The sequence below is a fragment of the Chenopodium album genome, chromosome 12, assembly GCF_948465745.1.
Source record: "Chenopodium album chromosome 12, dcCheAlbu1.1, whole genome shotgun sequence".
Classification (NCBI taxonomy): Eukaryota; Viridiplantae; Streptophyta; class Magnoliopsida; order Caryophyllales; family Amaranthaceae; genus Chenopodium; species Chenopodium album.
The window spans coordinates 45,238,401-45,256,225 of record NC_137845.1 but is presented as its reverse complement, the minus strand read 5'-3'; the positions used below and the strand labels follow the sequence as shown (position 1 = coordinate 45,256,225).

Genomic DNA, 17,825 nt, shown 5'->3' with positions numbered 1-17,825 from the left:
TCCGTTTACACACGGAAAGAGTCACATTCGAAGTAAAGAGCAATAGCTGCGAATTTTTTTTTTTGAATGGCTTGGTTATCTAAACCATGAGTCAAGAATGCCTGATTTTAAAAAACATTTCACTAACATGAAAACTCACAAAGTTCAAATCATAGGCATGATTTGTGTTCCAAACATCTTTAGCAATGTCACGTTAACAAGAACGTACTCAAGGCTATATAGGCTCTTGACAGTTGATCGATTTGGAATCGTTCTAAGATAAGTAAGTCTTACTTGTTGAAACCGACAAAGTAAAGAGCTATTCTTCTTGGTATAGACAATTGACTCCGAAAGCTAAAGAGGATTCAATTACTTCAATGTTTCACAAAGAATTTGAAAGAATATGGCTATATTCATCAAATGTGAACAAAACTTGACCTTGAGTAGCTCAAGAGTTCAATGAAGTACAAAATCGACTTGGCAAGATTAGGGGTGGCAATCGAATCAGGTCGGGTCAGGTTCGTGTTCGGGTCAGCTACCCCCTGACCTGAACCTGATCCGTTTAACAATTCGGGTTGAAAACCTCAACCTGAACCTGAATATTTCAGGTTCGGGTCAACTTGAAAATGACCTAATTTGACCTGAATTTTTGTTTGGGTTTAAATAAGGTTATTTCAACCTGAGATTAACCTGAAAATAACATGAAACTGACCTGAAACTGACCTAAATAAATGAACATCCAAAAATTTCAAAGTTTCAAACCACCTAAAATTTTCAAACCCTCAAATTTTCAAACAAACAAGAGCAAAGGTTCAAACATCCAGTACTTCAAACCTAACAATAGTCCAAAATAACACAACATAGTCCAAGTATGGTACCTAATTATCAATTATAAACCAAGAGTAATAACAAATTACAAAGTTACAAACCAAACAAGTTCAAATATTTAAGTTCTCAAATAACATTAGAGGAAGCAATAGGGCTGTCAAATTTTTCAAAGTCGGGTGATGTACTTGGCGTATCATTCTTGTTCACCTCAAGCTTCATAATTGATCCACAAAGCATTTCCAATTGAGGATCCATAGAGTCTACAAAACACACAAAAAAACAAAAGTTACCATCAATAATACATAACATAATACATAAAATCAGATTAAATTATATACAACATCATTTACTACCTTCCCCAAAGGCCCAATCTCTCAAGCAAATGATAGCCTCTACTGTTTCTGGCTTCAATGAACTTCTATAACAATTAAGTACCCGACTTCCGGTACTAAAAGCTGATTCGGAAGCCACAGTTGATACGGGGACAGCAAGAACATCCTTAGCCATTTGAGCTAAAACAGGGTAACGAACCGAACAAGTTCTCCAATAGGCCAAAATAACAATGTTGCTGGATTGAGGTATAAGTGGCTCCTCATAATACATATCCATCTCTGATTTCATAGCCACACTTGATTGCTCAACACAGAAAAATCATCAAAATCCTATAAAAAAAATCAGATTACAAACATCAGATTATATAAATCTAATTATAATCTGATTTAAATGAATCAGATTAGAATCAGAATATATGAATCAGATAATATGAATTAGATTACAATAAAAAAATCATTAAAATCCTATAAAAAAAATCAGATTACAAACATCAGATTATATAAATCTAATTATAATCTGATTTATATGAATCAGATTAGAATCAGAATATATGAATCAGATTATATGAATTAGATTACAATCAGAATATATTAATCAGATTATAAACAGATTATACTTATCAGATTATAATCAGATTATATAAATCAGATTATAATTAGATTATATAAATCAGATTATAATCAGATAATATAAATCACATTATAATCAGATTATATAAATCAACCACACTATGAAAATCAAATTATATATGAAAATCAAATCATATATAAAAATCAGATTATAACTAAAAAAAAACTCAGAATATTAATCACATAATACACAAGTCAGATTATAATAAAATCAGATTATAGATAATAATCTCAGAATATACAAATCAGATTATAAGAAATTCAGAATATATCATCTCAGATTTCATAATACTCCAAAACAAATAATGGAACAAGTGTTTACCTTCATAAAATCATCACAAGGTTCCTTCATAACCTCGGAATCAGTAGGTTTGAGATTAGCATTGCTTGATGAAGAATGAGATGCAGCATAAGAATTGTACAATTCCCTTATAGAATCGCTAACTTTAGGGAACTCAAGCTCATATTCAACACCGTCCCCATAGATCATCTTGTAACCCCATATGACACATTGAATCTTATATCGTGGATCCAACACCACAGCAACAGCCATAAATGTACTGAAATCAGCCCAATACTTTCAAAATTTTTCAAGCATCTTGTTAGCCATTTTTTGCATAAAAAGATCTGAACTTCTCTTTTCATCTTTTAACAACAATCTAACCTTCAAGACATTAGAAAAGTAAAGATTGGAAGTAGGATATTTGATTCCGGAGAAAGCTAGTGTCACATCATGAAAAACTTTCAAAAACTTGCATATTTTCTCTACTCTACCCCATTCTTCTGTGGAAGGACAATGGACATAGTTGGCATCAACTTTTTGAAAGTGAATTAAGGCTTTTTTGAAATACAAAGCACTATCAAGCATCATGTAAGTGGAGTTCCATTTAGTGGGAACATCTTGTTGTAAAAATCGAGTTGATTGAAGTTCAACATGTGCTACATAACTTAAGAATCTTTGTTTTCTAGCTTGAAAACTCTTACAATATTTAACACTCTCTCTAATCTTACACACAACCCCATCAATCTCTTTTAAACCATCTTGAACAACTAGATTAAGAATGTGAGCACAACATCCTACATGAAAAAATTCCCCACCACAAATCAAGTCAAGTTCCCCTTTAAGATTTTCAGCAAAAACATCATTTGAAGAAGCATTATCTAATGTGATTGAAAAAAATGTTTTTTTTGAATACCCCATTCCTTTAACAACCCATACACATGATCACATAAATGAATACCGGTATGAGGAGGAGCAATGTAAGAGAAGTTCAGAATCTTTTTTTGCAAACACCTATACTTATCAACATAATGAGTTGTTAATGAAATGTATCCATCAGTGGTTAAGGAAGTCCAGCAATCGGAAGTTAATGCAATTCTACCAGAAGAAGAGGCCAACACATTTTTCAATTGTTCTTTTTCTTTTTTATGCATCTTAAGCACATCAGATTTAATGGTGTTTCTTGTGACAACTTTGAAATCAGGATGCAGATAAGTAAATAATCTCCTAACACCCTTATACTCCACAAATTGAAATGGCAAATCATGCTTAACACTAGCAAGACACAATAGTTCACGAAAATAATTAGCATCAAATTCAGGCATTCTATTTCCTAAACCAGAAGATGTTTTCTCTAAAATCATTTGACGAACATCCCTAATTGTCCTCTGTTTACAGTTTTTAAGATTACGATGAAGATTTCTTGTTCCATTCTTACTATCACCATTAAAGCATACACCACACTTTTTACATTTGCAAATCAAATTACCATTTTCATCAGGCTCTTCCAAAAACTCAAAATGCACCCAAACATCAGAAGAAAGGCGACGTTGGCGTTTCTTACCTGTAAGAAGCACACGAGGTTTTTTAGGGGAAGCTTTGTGGCTTTTGCTCTTTCCCTTATCATCCATTGTTGAATCAATTTTTTCCTCCTCTCCGGAAGAAAGTTCTTGAATATTGTTGGACATAATTACTTCCTGCCAAATTACATAAACTAGAATTACTTCCTTTATCATACAAAAAATCGGATACTTGTAAATAAACAAAAAAATTAATTCGTATAATCCATAACAAAATCAATAACTCAATTCGTATAATTAGTATAATCCATAAATAAATTCGTATAATTACATAAAATCAATAACTAGCATGAAAATAACAAAATCAATTCGTATAATCCATAAATCAATTCGTATAATTACATAAACTAGCATAAATTCGCATAAATCCATAAATCAATTCATATAATTACAAAAACTAGCATCAAATCACATAAATCCATAAATCACTTCGTATAATTACATAAACTACCATAAATTCGCATAAATCCATAAATCACTTCGTACAATTACATAAACTAGCATAAATTCGCATAAAGCCATAAATCAATTCGTATAAATACATAAACCAGCATAAATTGGCATAAAGCCATAAATCAATTCGTATATACTTGTACAATAACAAAATCAATTCGTATAAACTCATAAATTAAGAACAATAAGCTTGAAAAATACCGTATGAGAGTGAGAAGATAGCAAATGTAGTCGAATTCAACAATTGTGAACACTTGAAGAACTCTGATTCAACATTAGTGAAGTGATTTTAGGGTTTTTGAGGAGAGAGAAAATTAAAGAGAGAGAAGTGGGTAAAGCGGCTGAAAGAAAATGAGGGTAGAAAAAGAGAATTTAGGGTTTTCATTTTATATATGGAAGCCTCTTAGGAATTTGGGCTGGGCTAATTTAGACTTTTAAAGCTTTTTACGATTTTTTTTTTTACTTAAAATAGTTCAGGTTATCAGGTCGGGTTCGGGTTGACCCGACCTGATTTTGACCTGAAATTTATTTCGGGTTAAGTGGGTCGTTTTCGGGTTGAGATTTTCAACCTTAACCTAACCCATTTAATTTCGGGTTCGGGTTCGTGTCAACCCATTTAAGTTTTTGGGTCGAAAATCTCAACCCTAACCCGCTTTTTTCGGGTCAGGTTCGGGTCGGGTTTTCGGGTCGGGTCAGTTTTTGCTAGCCCTAGGCAAGATATCAAAACGTCTACATTAGATCGAGAGATGTTTGCTTGAGCTAAGTGTGACCTTCTCAAAGTTGTGAAATTGAAATTTTCATAAATAACTCCACAAAGAACATAGTGTGTCTTCACGGAGACTTCGATGCCATTTGAAAATGACTCGAACAATGATAGATCACATCCTTTCCTATAAACTCTTAAAGATTTGCACAAATGACTAATGTTACACTAAAAAAAATGTCAAAGCTAAGAAAGGACACCATATTCAGTTATGGATAGAAATAACTTCTAAACGTCTTTTCAAGTATATGTCTAAAACTCTTAACCTTAGTGGGAGCTCATTGGCTCAGTGAGAGCTAGGTGGCTCAGTGGGAGCTTAATGGCTCATTAAAGGCTAAGATAGCTCAAGTGGGAGCTAACTATTTGTTTCACAACGAACTTTTACCCAAAAATAATATACATGTCTCTTTGTAAGCATTCAAGTGAGACTACGGGCAATACCTCCACAACCTAATTGAGAACATAATGTTTGTTGCTCTAAGTAGTGTCTTTCTGGAAAGTAACACATTTCCAAAATGACAAGTGGGAGGAAAATGAACTCGATGACCATCGAGCTTAGCAACAAACTAGAACTGAGAATCTCGGAAGACTTAAAAGGGCTTCATGAGAATGATTGATCAAGAATACTCAAAAGGACTTTACAAGTGCCTTAAAAGAGAATTCATTACTCATAAAACTTCTAAAAAGTTGGAATAAGATCAACATAATGAAAGGGCTTTGAAAGCGTCTTGAAACTCAGTGTTTGATGCAATTACCCCGTATAGGTATAGAATTCAACAAAGGTTTGGGTTGAATCCTATAAATTTTCTATTAAGTTAGAAATAAACCTAAGACTTACAAGCATAATATTTACTATTAGATAGTAAGGGAATAATGCCTTGTAAGATAGCTACGACAAATCCAAATTCCGAATAATGGTTAGAAGCCATAAAATCTGAAATAGACTCCATGTTTGAAAATCATGTTTAAAACTTGATTAATTTGCATGAAGGGTGAAAGACCAATCAATCGAAAATAAGTTTTCAAGTAGAAAACTAACAAATGTGGAAATGTATATGCATACATAGCTAGAGTGGTTGAAAAGGATAAAATTAAATCCAAGGAGTTGATTTTAATAAAAACCTAATCACCAATCGGAATACTCAAGTATTTTCTTGATTATTCTAGCAAAATTGCACATATGAAATATGGCAAAATAGATACCAAAACGCCTTCCTAAAATAGGATTTTTGAAGTGACTATGAAAATAGTCTAAGGGTTTTGAAAATCTAAATAATGCTAGATTTGAAAGCAAGCTCACGAAATCCATTATGGGATTGAAGGTAGGATTGCATAAAGGAATTGGAACGTGTTTTCTCATAAAGTTAATAAAAGGATTGACTTATGGAGAAACATAGAAATTCTTATGGATAAGAAGTTTAGTGGGAGCAAGAGTCAATCTTGTCAGTTCCAACAAGAAGTTTACGAACTTTGTTGTAAATTAACTATCAAATGCTAAAGGCTTAGATTTGAAAGTATTTTCGACAATGGACCAAGCTAAAAATGATACTTAGTACATATTGGGAATTAAGATCTATTGTATAGACTTAATAAAATGTTTAAACGAGTAAAGGAATTTACCGTATTAAACATGAATTGAAGGACTTTGAAAGGATTTTGACCCATATGTATAAAACTACGTAAATTTTTGTACTAAGTATAAGATAGGCTAAATACTAAGTCAAACAAGGAAGACTCTAGTAGAGACTTTCAACCGTATCACATACCAAACAGTTTTAGAAAGACTTAGTGAAACTGGATGAGTTAAAAGGTCAGATGACTGGAATAAAGTTGAGAATAATTCTACAATTAAATCCATCATGTGCGTTACGACATGGAATCGTCACACGACTTACTTGCTTGGAGCGTGAGAAGAATAAAGTACCAATCAAAATAAATCTAAGTCATGGTTCGTTAGATTATGATCAAGAACATCCAAAGTACTTGGATAAGTAAAAGGGATGGATTCTTGATGCATGGAAAAAAAATGTAATTTGAGAATTGATGTTGCAAGCACAAACTTTAACAAGGATCAGATCCTTAACAAGGAAGCTATTTATAAGCACGAGCTGAGAAGCGTCATGGCTTGAGAATGGTAACATGGATGTGTATCCATGGGTAATGTGCGGAAATTTAAGGGAAATTTCCATGATCACAAGTGACTAAGGTATTCCAAATCAATGTGACCCGTTTGGAATAAAATCCAAGCAAAGTATCATCAGGAAGTCTACTAAAATATATGTTGAGAATATTGTTGCCTTAAAGGCAATAATAAGGAAGATGTTAAATGGAAAGTTAGTTGTTGAACGTTGATGATTACAGGTTGTCAAGCTGAAGATCTCAATCATGAAAATGAGTGGGAGTCATCACTTGGACAATAAATCCTAAATAACAGATAATTCATAACACTCTCAAATTTTATCATCTTATTATGAAAGTGATCAATAATGAAGATGCTAATATTCGCAAAGTAATTATAACTAAACCTATGCAATAAGTGAACGACAACATTCACAATTGAATGAAAGAAATCAAGCATATTAAATATGGGTATGATTTCTATAAATGTTTTATAAAGAGTATTACTCTTAAAACATTTGGAAAAACCATTTATCATAAGATGAAACGTTGAAAGGTTTCATAGTGGAATAAAAAATTATTACTAATTATTCCACAAAACTATTTAATTATGGTTTAGAATTAAATATTGAGTCCATTCGATTATGAGGATATTCAAAATAAGGTATAAATACCAGTCTTTGATAAAGAAACACCTATTAAATGAACAATGAATATTATAATCGAAAATTATCCCTATTCGAGGTCATTTAAATGATGGACGATAAATGACCTCTTGAGATTAGTGTGTAGTATGATTTATAGCACCGTTTCTTGTGCTACAAGGACATGATTGTCATAAATCATTTGCACAGGTATTGGTTTAGAACCATGCCGGATTGACCTATGAGAATACTTTAAGAGATTTAAAAATTGTCATCAGTATACTTCTCATTATGGCTATCGGAACCTCTTTCCTCGACCATGAGTATTGTGAGTTCTCTTGTTTGAGTAATAGTCCGCTTTGAATTTTGTCAAACGTCTGCCGTGCATGGGGATTATAACGGCAACACTCGGGCGGCTAGGTCCTCTTAGTAAGAGAAGCTGACAGTACAAGACTGGGAATGTCCCCCTACTAACAATAGTGAACATGTCTTTATTGTTTATAAGGCCTCTCAAAGAGCGAGACTGTGAAAATGCATGGTTGTGCTCGGATGGATTTTAGAAATCATTGTTTATTGACAATCAAACTCGGATTTCGAGAAACACTTCTGGATGTAATAAGGATAACGAATAATCTTACCTTGTAGTTCATGAAGAGACATTAAGTGACATAGGAAAAAGGCTATACACTAAAAGCACACTTGTTCGGAAGGACAAGTAGGAGATTGAAAGGAATGGTGTCCTTTGAACAAGTGTATTATTCCGATAGAGGGTTCGGAGCTATTAGAAAGCTAATCATTTAGTTAGTTCAAGTGATCGGAATGCCTAGGTGGAGGCCGCTTCCAATCAGTAATATTAATGCATAATTAATATTACAGCTTAATGTTGACTGAATCCTTCGAGTCACACCCAAGCAACTAATGACCTGACATGACGAATTAATCCAAAAGGAATTAATGAGTCACTCGAGTATTGTGAACAAAGACGTCGGATTCCGAGTTTAGAGCATAGGAACCGAATCTTAAAAGTCGAGCCAAAATTTAGGAATTGGCGAGACAGGAAAATGCTTCAAGTAACAAGGAAAAACCCTAGCTGCACGAAAGGCTAGGTAAGCACGCCAAATAGAAGTGCGCCACGTGGCAGCACACGTTGGCAGCCACCAAGTGGCATCGCCCCACGTTGGCAGCGCCATGTGGCAAGGGCCGCGGACCCGGGTGATAGGTCATGGACGCGGGCCGAAAGGTAGTGGCCCAACCGAACCTATATTAGGGCTCAAGGTTGGGTGCTACATGGTTAGCTCACAATGGATGTGAGTTGCCTTGGGGAGCAAGTGAGGAAGTGGTCCTCTCCTAACCATGTGACACTTGTTACTTAGTTATTCCTTGGTTTATTTAACTAGGAATTGAATTCAACATTCTTTCCATGTGGGATCTTTTTGGGAAAAAGTCCCACATTGAAAGATGAGAGTAATTCACAAGGAAGCACTCCTTATAAATAGCCAAGGCATACCTTGGGATTGTTCACTTGAGTAAGAGCTCAATAAGGCATCTCCACTTGAGAGAAAACCTTTAAGCTCATTAATTACTCGAGTAGTGTTTTGGTCCGACTTGGCTAACCTCCAAGTAAGAGACCGGTCGGGGTCTTATTATGGGTGGATATCGTTGGAGGCCGTTGCGCTTGCGAGGCTTAGCTTTCTCAAGTATGAGCTCCGGTGGTCGAGCGAAGCACGCTACAAGGGTGTATTGATTCTTATATTAAGAAGGGAGTGGTCCCATAAAATCAATGCCCCACACATCAAATATCTCTAGCTCAAATAACGGTTGTTGAGGCATCTTATTTCACTTAGATATGTTGCCAGTTCGTTAATACCGGTTACAAGTCTTCACAAACCCCTAAGCATCCTTAAAGATGTAAGGCCACTATAAACCGCTATGCAAGACTTTTAAGGCTATTTTGTTTGCTTCCATATGGCCTCCACAAGGATCGGAATGGCACATCTTTAGCACTCTTTGCACTTCTTCATCCGGAACACACCTTCGGAGCAAACCATCTACTCCTCTTTTGTAGAGAATGGGGTCATCCCACACATAATGCCTTGCTTCTATTTTAAGCTTATTCCTTTGATTCTTGCAGAAAACAGGAGGAAATTCGCCACATGCCAAGTAATTCACCAAATCGGCGAACCAAGGAAGCTCTTTCTCATTCAAGATATGAAGCACATCATCTCTTAATTCATTACATATGGGGATCTCATTATCACTTACTTGCACGTTCTCTAGGCGGAAAAGATGATCCGCAACTATATTCTCGGCCCCTTTTTTATCACGAATTTCAACATCAAATTGTTGAAGAGAAAGGACCCAACGGAGAAGACGAGGCTTGGAATCTTTCTTTGCCATAAGGTACCTAATAGCCACATGGTCGGTGTAGACAATAGTTTTGGAACAAATGAGGTAGTTCCAAAACTTCTCAAAAGCATGTACCACGGCAAGAAACTCTTTCTACGTTGTGGTGTAGTTCCGTTGAGTTTCATTTAAGGTCTTAGACATGTAATAGATGATGTGAAGCTTCTTCTCTATTCTTTGCCCCAACACGCCTCCAATTGCAACATCACTAGCATCGCACATAAGTTTAAACGGAAAATCCCATCTTGGCCCTTACACAATTGGAGTAGAGATCAAAGCCTCCTTCAATTTGTTGAAATCTTGAAGACACTTTTCATCAAAAATATAGATGGCATCCTTTTAAAGTAGGGCATTTAGGGGTCTAGCAATGAGTGAGAAATCCTTGATAAATCTCCTATAGAATCCGACATGCCCCAAAAAGGATCATACTCCTTTTACATTGATTGAAGGTGGCAATTTTTCAGTCACTTTAACTTTTTCTTTATCAACCTCAATCCCTTTACTTGAAATCTTGTGACCAAGGACGATTCCTTCTTCAACCATGAAGTGACATTTCTCCCAATTTAGGACCAAGTTTACCTTCTCACATCTTGCTAAGCATTTGCCCAAATTAGACAAACAATCTTCAAATGAGAGGCCTCCTACCGAGAAATCATCCATGAACACTTCCATCTCGGCTTCAAGCATATCTCCAAAGATACTGAACATGCACCTTTGAAAGGTTGCTGGTGCATTGCAAAGTCCGAAAGTCATCTCCTATATGCAAAAGTACCATATGGACAAGTAAAATTTGTCTTCTCTTGATCATCCGGGTTTATGGGGATTTGAAAGAAACCCGAATAACCATAAAAAAGTAATAATACTTGTGCTTGGTTAGTATCTCAAGCATTTGGTCAATAAAAGGGAGGGGCAAATTATCCTTGTTAGTCGATGCATTTAGACGTCTATAGTCTATGCACATCCTCCAACCGGTTACCGTTCTAGTTGAAATGAGATCCCTATTCTCATTTTCAACTGCGGTCATTCCTCCCTTTTTAGGGACCACATGAACAGAGGAAACCCATTTTGAACTCAAAATGGGGAAGATGATGCCGGCATCAAGGATTTTGGTGATTTCTTTCTTCACCACCTCCCCCATTTGAGGATTTAGTTTCCTTTGCCTCTCAATGGAAGGCTTAGCGCCCTCCTCAAGTGTTATGTGGTGCATACATAAGCGGGACTAATACCTTTGAGGTTATCAATGGTATAGCCTTAAGCACCTTGGTGGTTTCTCAACATACCACATAACATTTGAGTTTGACACTCGTTTCAAGAGGAATTCACAATTACCGGAAAAGTTGAATTAGGATCCAAAAACACATACCTTAGGTGTGATGGTAGAGGTTTGAGTTTTACCATTGGAACACCCTTACCTTCTCTTGTAGTAGCTATCTCCAATGAATCATGACTCGCAATTCCCTTGCATACTTGCTCAATGCTTCCTTCCGTACTTCCTTCAAGCATTTCTTCATAAAATGCCATCTCCTTGCTTTGCTAACCTATCTTTTCCTTGTTCAATAGGACATTCTCAAGGGCATCGTTAGTAGTGAGCAAGTGCTCATGCATAGAATTCACGATAGAATCAATAGTATCAATCATCATACAATTATCAAAATTAAAGCTTGGATACTTCATGCTCTCATTCAAATCACATTCTATCACCTCATCTCCTACTTTTAGTGAAATTTAAGCACTTTTAACATCTATTAAAGCATCAGTAGCAAGAAATGGTCTTCCTAGAATTATTGAAATGTTAACATCTTCATCCATCTCTAACACAATAAAATCCACCGGGATTACAAACTTTCCCACCCTTAGAGGAACATCCTCTACCCTACCCTTTGGAAATTTGATAGATCGATCAGCCAATTGTAGGGTAATGTTGGTGGGTAGAAGTTCCCCTATCTCAAGTCTTTGATATACCGAATATGGCATAAGGCTAACACTATCCCCAGGGTCAAATAAAGCATTATCAATTTGCATTTTATATATTGCACAAGGGAAAGAAAAGTTACTGGGGTCTTTCAATTTCGGTAGCATCTTATTCATGATGATTGCACTATAATTCTCGGTGAGATTCACCGTTTCCACCAATTCACACTTTCTCCTTCCACTCAAAATGTCTTTTAAAAACCTATCATAGTTAGGCATTTGCTTGATAGCATTAGTAAAAGGAACTGAAAGGTGAATTTGTTTCAATGTTTCAAGAAACTTTCCAAATTGCACATGTAATTTATTTCTAACAAATTTGTGGGGATATGGTAGTTTTTGCAATTGTTTTGTTTCTCTCTTTTTTTCTCTTTTTCTCTTTTTCTCTTCACTCTCTTTTTCACTTTTTTCTCTTTCTTTCTCATGATTTTTCTCTCCTTCTTGCTAAAAATCACTCTCAAGGGGTGGCTCACTCAAGTTCACTTTCTCATTGCTTCTTTTAGGGACACTCTCTTCCAACACCTTCCCGCTTCTAGTTGATGTAGCATTCACGGGTCTCTTAGGATCTAGTCCTTGGGGTGGGAGTTTGGAAGTGCTAGCCCCTTCCTTTAAAGCATTGGCCAATTGAAAAATTTGTGTTTCAAGCATCTTGTTATGGGTCATGACTTCACTAAATTTCTTATCACTAGAGACCATGAAAGTATTGAATAATTTAGTTTGGCTTTCCATCATTTCCTCTAAATTGGACCTACTAGGTGGTGCTTGTGTATAGTAGTTATATTGAGGAGCTCTATTCCCTCTCACATTAGAATTAGAAGCATTTTGATGAGAAGAACCTCTATTTTTATTGTTGTTCCAATTATTTCTATTATTAGAGTTCCCCCCTTGGTGATATTGGCCTTGATTCCCATAGTTTCCTTGGTTATTATGGTTATGGTTACCATAACCACCTTGTTGGTTGTAGTTACCTTGGGGATTTTGGTCCCTTTGGTTCCTATTCCTCCATTGTTTTTTGTTATGGTAATCATAATCATTTCCTCTTTGGTTATAAGAATACCCCCCTTATTCTCTTCGATTAGGTGGTAAGTACCTTTGATTATCATTCCTAGGTCTATTATCATAAGACAAAGCATTGACATGTTCATTTTCATTCTCATTACCATCTTCATATTGGGGTTGGGGTTGGGGTTGGAAATCATAATTACAAGAAGAGGTGTCATGGTCATACGACCCACAATTTTCCCAAAATAAGCACCCATTTGTCATGTTATTAGATGTAGAAGGAGAAGAGTTACAATTCACAAAATAAGTGGAGGTATCAAGTTTCTCCTTGAAAGATGTCATCTCCTTGCCAAGGTTGGCGATTTGATATGTCAAATTATTGATGGCGTTGAGGTGATCGATAGAGTAAATCGCACTTCCTCTTTTGCTTAAAGATTCCCTCTCTCCTTCTTGCCAATCCATGTGGTGCCTCACCACATCCTCAATTATTTCAATGACTTGCTCCTCCTCTTGTTCATAATCGGGCCACCCGCTTTCGCATCTAAGCTAGTCTTTCCTTGTGGGGTCAAACCTCCATAGAATATTTGAAGCACTTGGTAAGTCGGAATACCATGGTGAGAACACTGCCTTTGATATTCTTTGTATTTTTCCCATGCCTCGTATATGGTTTCACTAGCTTTTTGACGGAAACCTTGGATCAATGCCCTTGCCTCGACCGTCTTCTTTTGAGAGTAAAATTTCCCTAAGAAAGCCGTGGTGACCTCATCCCAAGTTCTCAAGGAGTTAGGTCTCACCTCCTTCTCAAGCCATTTAAGAGCCCTTCCTATCAAGGAGAAAGGAAAAAGCTTTAGTCTCACAAATTCTTGAGTGACCCCATTTACGTTGATCGTGTTGCAATACTGTTTGAACTCGTTCAAGTGTGCAAGAGGACTCTCATATTTCGCTCCACTAATTTGCGTCCTTTAAATCAAATTTATCATCGCGGGCCAAATCTCGAAATCATTGGCTTGGCTAACAGGGGGAGCAATACTGCTTGAATCTCTATAAGCTCCCGGAGTTCCCAACTCCTTCAAAGGTCTTTGAAGTGGTGGATCGACTTCACCTATTTAATCTTGTTGCTCCTCGAAATTAAACTCTCTAGTTGGGGAAGTAGTTAATGGCCTTGTAGGCGTCGTTCGAAGTTTAAGCATGTGTGAATATGCTTGGCACTCATAGGAAGTGGGAACTGACATAATACGATTAGGGACAAAGTAAAGTAGGGAGCCGCCAACAAGTTTTAAAGGAACTTGTAAACCGTTTACGGATCATAAAAGGCAACCACGATAAAGGGACAACAATAGGCAACAACGATTAACCCGTGAAGGTTACACCCCATTCATAACCCATGAGATTACTAACTCCATAGGTTCGGAACCACGAAAGGAAGATCAGGGATGATGGTACAAAGTGAGTCATGGAGTCACATTTGCCCGTATTGGCCTCTACGCGATTCTTATTGTGAAAATCATTCCTGTGATCTCAAAGGCATACAAACAAAATATTCAATTCGCTCCAAACTATTATTATGCTAAATTGGTTAAATATTAATGCAACACATAATTCTATAATATTAGTAATCACTTGAATTAATAGCAAGATTAAAGGAACCTAAACCGATTGTCCAAATTATCTTATTAGGCGTGATTTTAAATCACATATTCCCTTTAACATGCAACATGGTGATCATAATAACAACATAATTAACATTAATATTGAAAGCAATTCAATAATAATCCAACAAATAATATATGACAAACATAATAACAATCGTTAGAAAAATAATAGAAATAAAAGGAACATGATTCCTTACTTTGATTTTGTTTGCTTGCAACTATAAAATAATAAACGCGTTAGTAACTTCAATAAAATCAATAAAACAATAATTAAAATTAAAATAAATTAAGGTTAATAATTTAGGGCCAAAAACCCTCAAACAGTTCTACCTTTCACACTTTGGTTTAAGGACATAACCTCATGTAAAGTATGGACTCCTTGGAGTGCTTGAGGGAAGTATTGTGGAAGAATAAGGAAGGCTGGTGTTTAGGCTAAAGAATAGAAGAGAGAATAGAGAATTATTTGATTTCCCAAACTGCAGGAACGAGGCTCGTATTTATAGAGGAAATGAGTGGAGGGATCACACGGAACCCTAAAAAGATAAAACCCTAATTTTGGGGTGCCGTGACACGGCATGCCTGTCGCGACACGACAATCAGTGCCGTGACATGGTACAGATTACCGTGTCGCGGTGCACTATTTTTCCCTAAATACACTCAGATGGATAGAGCGCGTGCAGGTGTGTACGCGGAGAGACAAAAAATTCCTGTGTCGCGGTATGTGTACCTTGACACGGGAATTAATGCCGTGACGCGGCAATGTCCACTGTGGCGCGGCACGTGGCGCCGTGTCACAGTGTATAGTTTTTCCAATTTTGCGTCCAAATTCACTTGTAGCCTAATTACGTTCGGTATTTTTAAGTGCCATTTCATAATTTCTGGCTATTTAGGTTTATTGTTCATTAATCAGGTTCAATTAATAAATAATACGAAATTAATTTAAAGGGTTCGGACCAAACTATAAATTGGACTATGCTTTGACTAAACATTAGGATTGATCCGTTCACTATTTTATGAGTTGAGTTTGATTGAACATGGACTTTAAGCACTCCCGGGATTAAGTACTCAACCCGACCAATAATGGCGGTGAAAGGTTGCTCATCATCGGGTTTGGATTCGGGGAGACATTTTAAGGTGTCTAAAGAAGCCCCCACTTTGACTGAGTTTGTAGAAACGTCAGTTTCGAAAACGATAGTCAAAGTAGTCGATAGGGACGGAGAATGATTTAAGATGTTCTGCTATCCTAAATCACTTTTTATACGCCGATACCTGCAGAAAAATGTTAGTTGCACAGATAAAAGGGTAAAGGGATATAATGCGTATATGACACCAGTGTATCGATGGCAAACGAGTTTGGTAGTTTTCTATGCGTGAAGAAATCCACCGGATGATGTTTGTTGAGATTCTTTCCATGCTTGAGGAAAGTCGATAGATGATATAATCGCTGACTTCTTCGCCTTGAGAGGTGGCAACGACCCACAATTTTCCATGCTTGAGGAAAAACTTGTCTGATGATGAGATTGCAAGTCTCTGTGTATCGAGAACCTTACGTCGTGAATCGTCTTCGCCTGGGAGATGATCACTAAAATGATGATAGTTTGATTATTCCCGAACATGGGCCGTAGATGGTTCGATTGTCCCCGAACGGGGGCTGTAGATGGTTCGCTTGTCCCCGAACGTGGGCTGTAAATGGTTCTCTTGTCCCCAAACGTGGGCCGTAAATGATTAGACCTTCAAGTCGACTATTCGACCGTATTAGGTGCTTAAAAAGTGACTTTGATGCTTGCTAGGGGCAAAATGGTAATTCTGGTACCATTTAAATATCAGTTATAATTTCCCGCGAGTTTTTCGATGGAAAAATAAGTGACAAAAGCTGCGGATAATCATTCAAACTTGGTCAAAAGATGCTTGGAATATGCCTAGAATATTAGCTGGAAAAGTTCCTGAGGTGTGCAGGTTACGCGCGTACACTGTGTCACGTGGCTTAGTGCCGTGACACGGTATAATTTACCGTAAAACGACGTATGTTAACGTGACGCGTCGTTTTTTCCTTGCTGCGAAATTAGTAAAAAATGTCAGGAATATTCGTTGAAAGATTCCAGGGGCACGCTCGTGCACCGTGTCACATGGCTGGGCGTCGTGATATGACAGCTTCTGCCGTCACGCGACATTCTTTTTCGTGACGCGGCATTTTTCTTCCTGCAGAATTAGTCACACACTTCTTTTTTATTATATTTTATTGCTGTTTTTCCACGTGACGTTAGGTGGTACCGTGACACGGCACATGTTACTATGACGCGGCATGGTGTACTGTGTCACGGTGCCTTGGTTTTGTCTTTAAATTAAAAAAAAGTTTCTTCCTCATTTTTTTTTCATTTCTTCGCTGCTGCCACGGTTTTTCAAGCTCGCCTCACTCATTTCTTCACTATTTTCGCTTAAATTTTTTTGCAACGTTCCTCATTTTCAAATTCTTACAAGGATCAATGTATGTTTCCTTGCCTTTTGTCTCAAATTTTGCTGTAAATGAGCCATTTTCGCATGAAACCATTAAAAAATCAAATTAGGGTTTTTGATTTTGAGATTTTATGTTGAAATTGTTCCATGAATTAGCTTGTATATGAATGTATGTTGGTTTGTGAGCAATTTGAGACCAAGTTTGCATGATTTGGTGAAGAAATGAGCAAATCACCATTTTTGGTACTACTTTGTGCGTGAATGTGTTCTTGTTGTTCCTTGTTGTTTCTTGCACTTGAAATGATGATATAATTGTGGTAGATCTTGTAAAACATGCTATGACGTGTCGATCTATTATTTTTGTGCAATTTCAAAACATGCTCTGTTTTGTGTATGTACTACATTGTCAGGGAGAACGTAGTATCATGCGATTAGGAGAACTGTAGTATTAGTTTGTCATGGAGAAATTACTATAAATGATTCTATTATTTTGCTAATTTTTAGCCTTGAGGTAAAAATTTAGCACGTAATGGGAAATGCAACTTGAGGTAGCAGTTAATGCTGTTTTGAATAAATAATTAAATAACTTAGGAAATGATGCTAAGTATTTAGATTTTTCTCTTTTTTTTTGAACATAATAGTATGCCTAGACAACGAGATCGAGATATTTCTACTCGTGGCCGGCGTCAGGCGTTGAGAGAGGACACTCCCTAGGTTCTTGAGGATATAGATGATGCCT

General features: G+C 36.5%; 1 non-coding gene and 1 pseudogene across 1 annotated transcript; one reads left to right on the top strand and one right to left on the bottom strand.

Moving 5' to 3' along the window:
• Positions 1 to 791: 791 nt before the first annotated feature.
• LOC145571221 (zinc finger BED domain-containing protein RICESLEEPER 2-like) overlaps positions 792 to 17,825 on the bottom strand; it is a 32,146-nt pseudogene continuing 15,112 nt past the window's right edge.
• On the top strand, positions 13,587 to 13,692 carry LOC145573516 (small nucleolar RNA R71). Its single transcript, XR_014097518.1, has one exon. It is a non-coding gene; the product is annotated as a small nucleolar RNA R71 (small nucleolar RNA).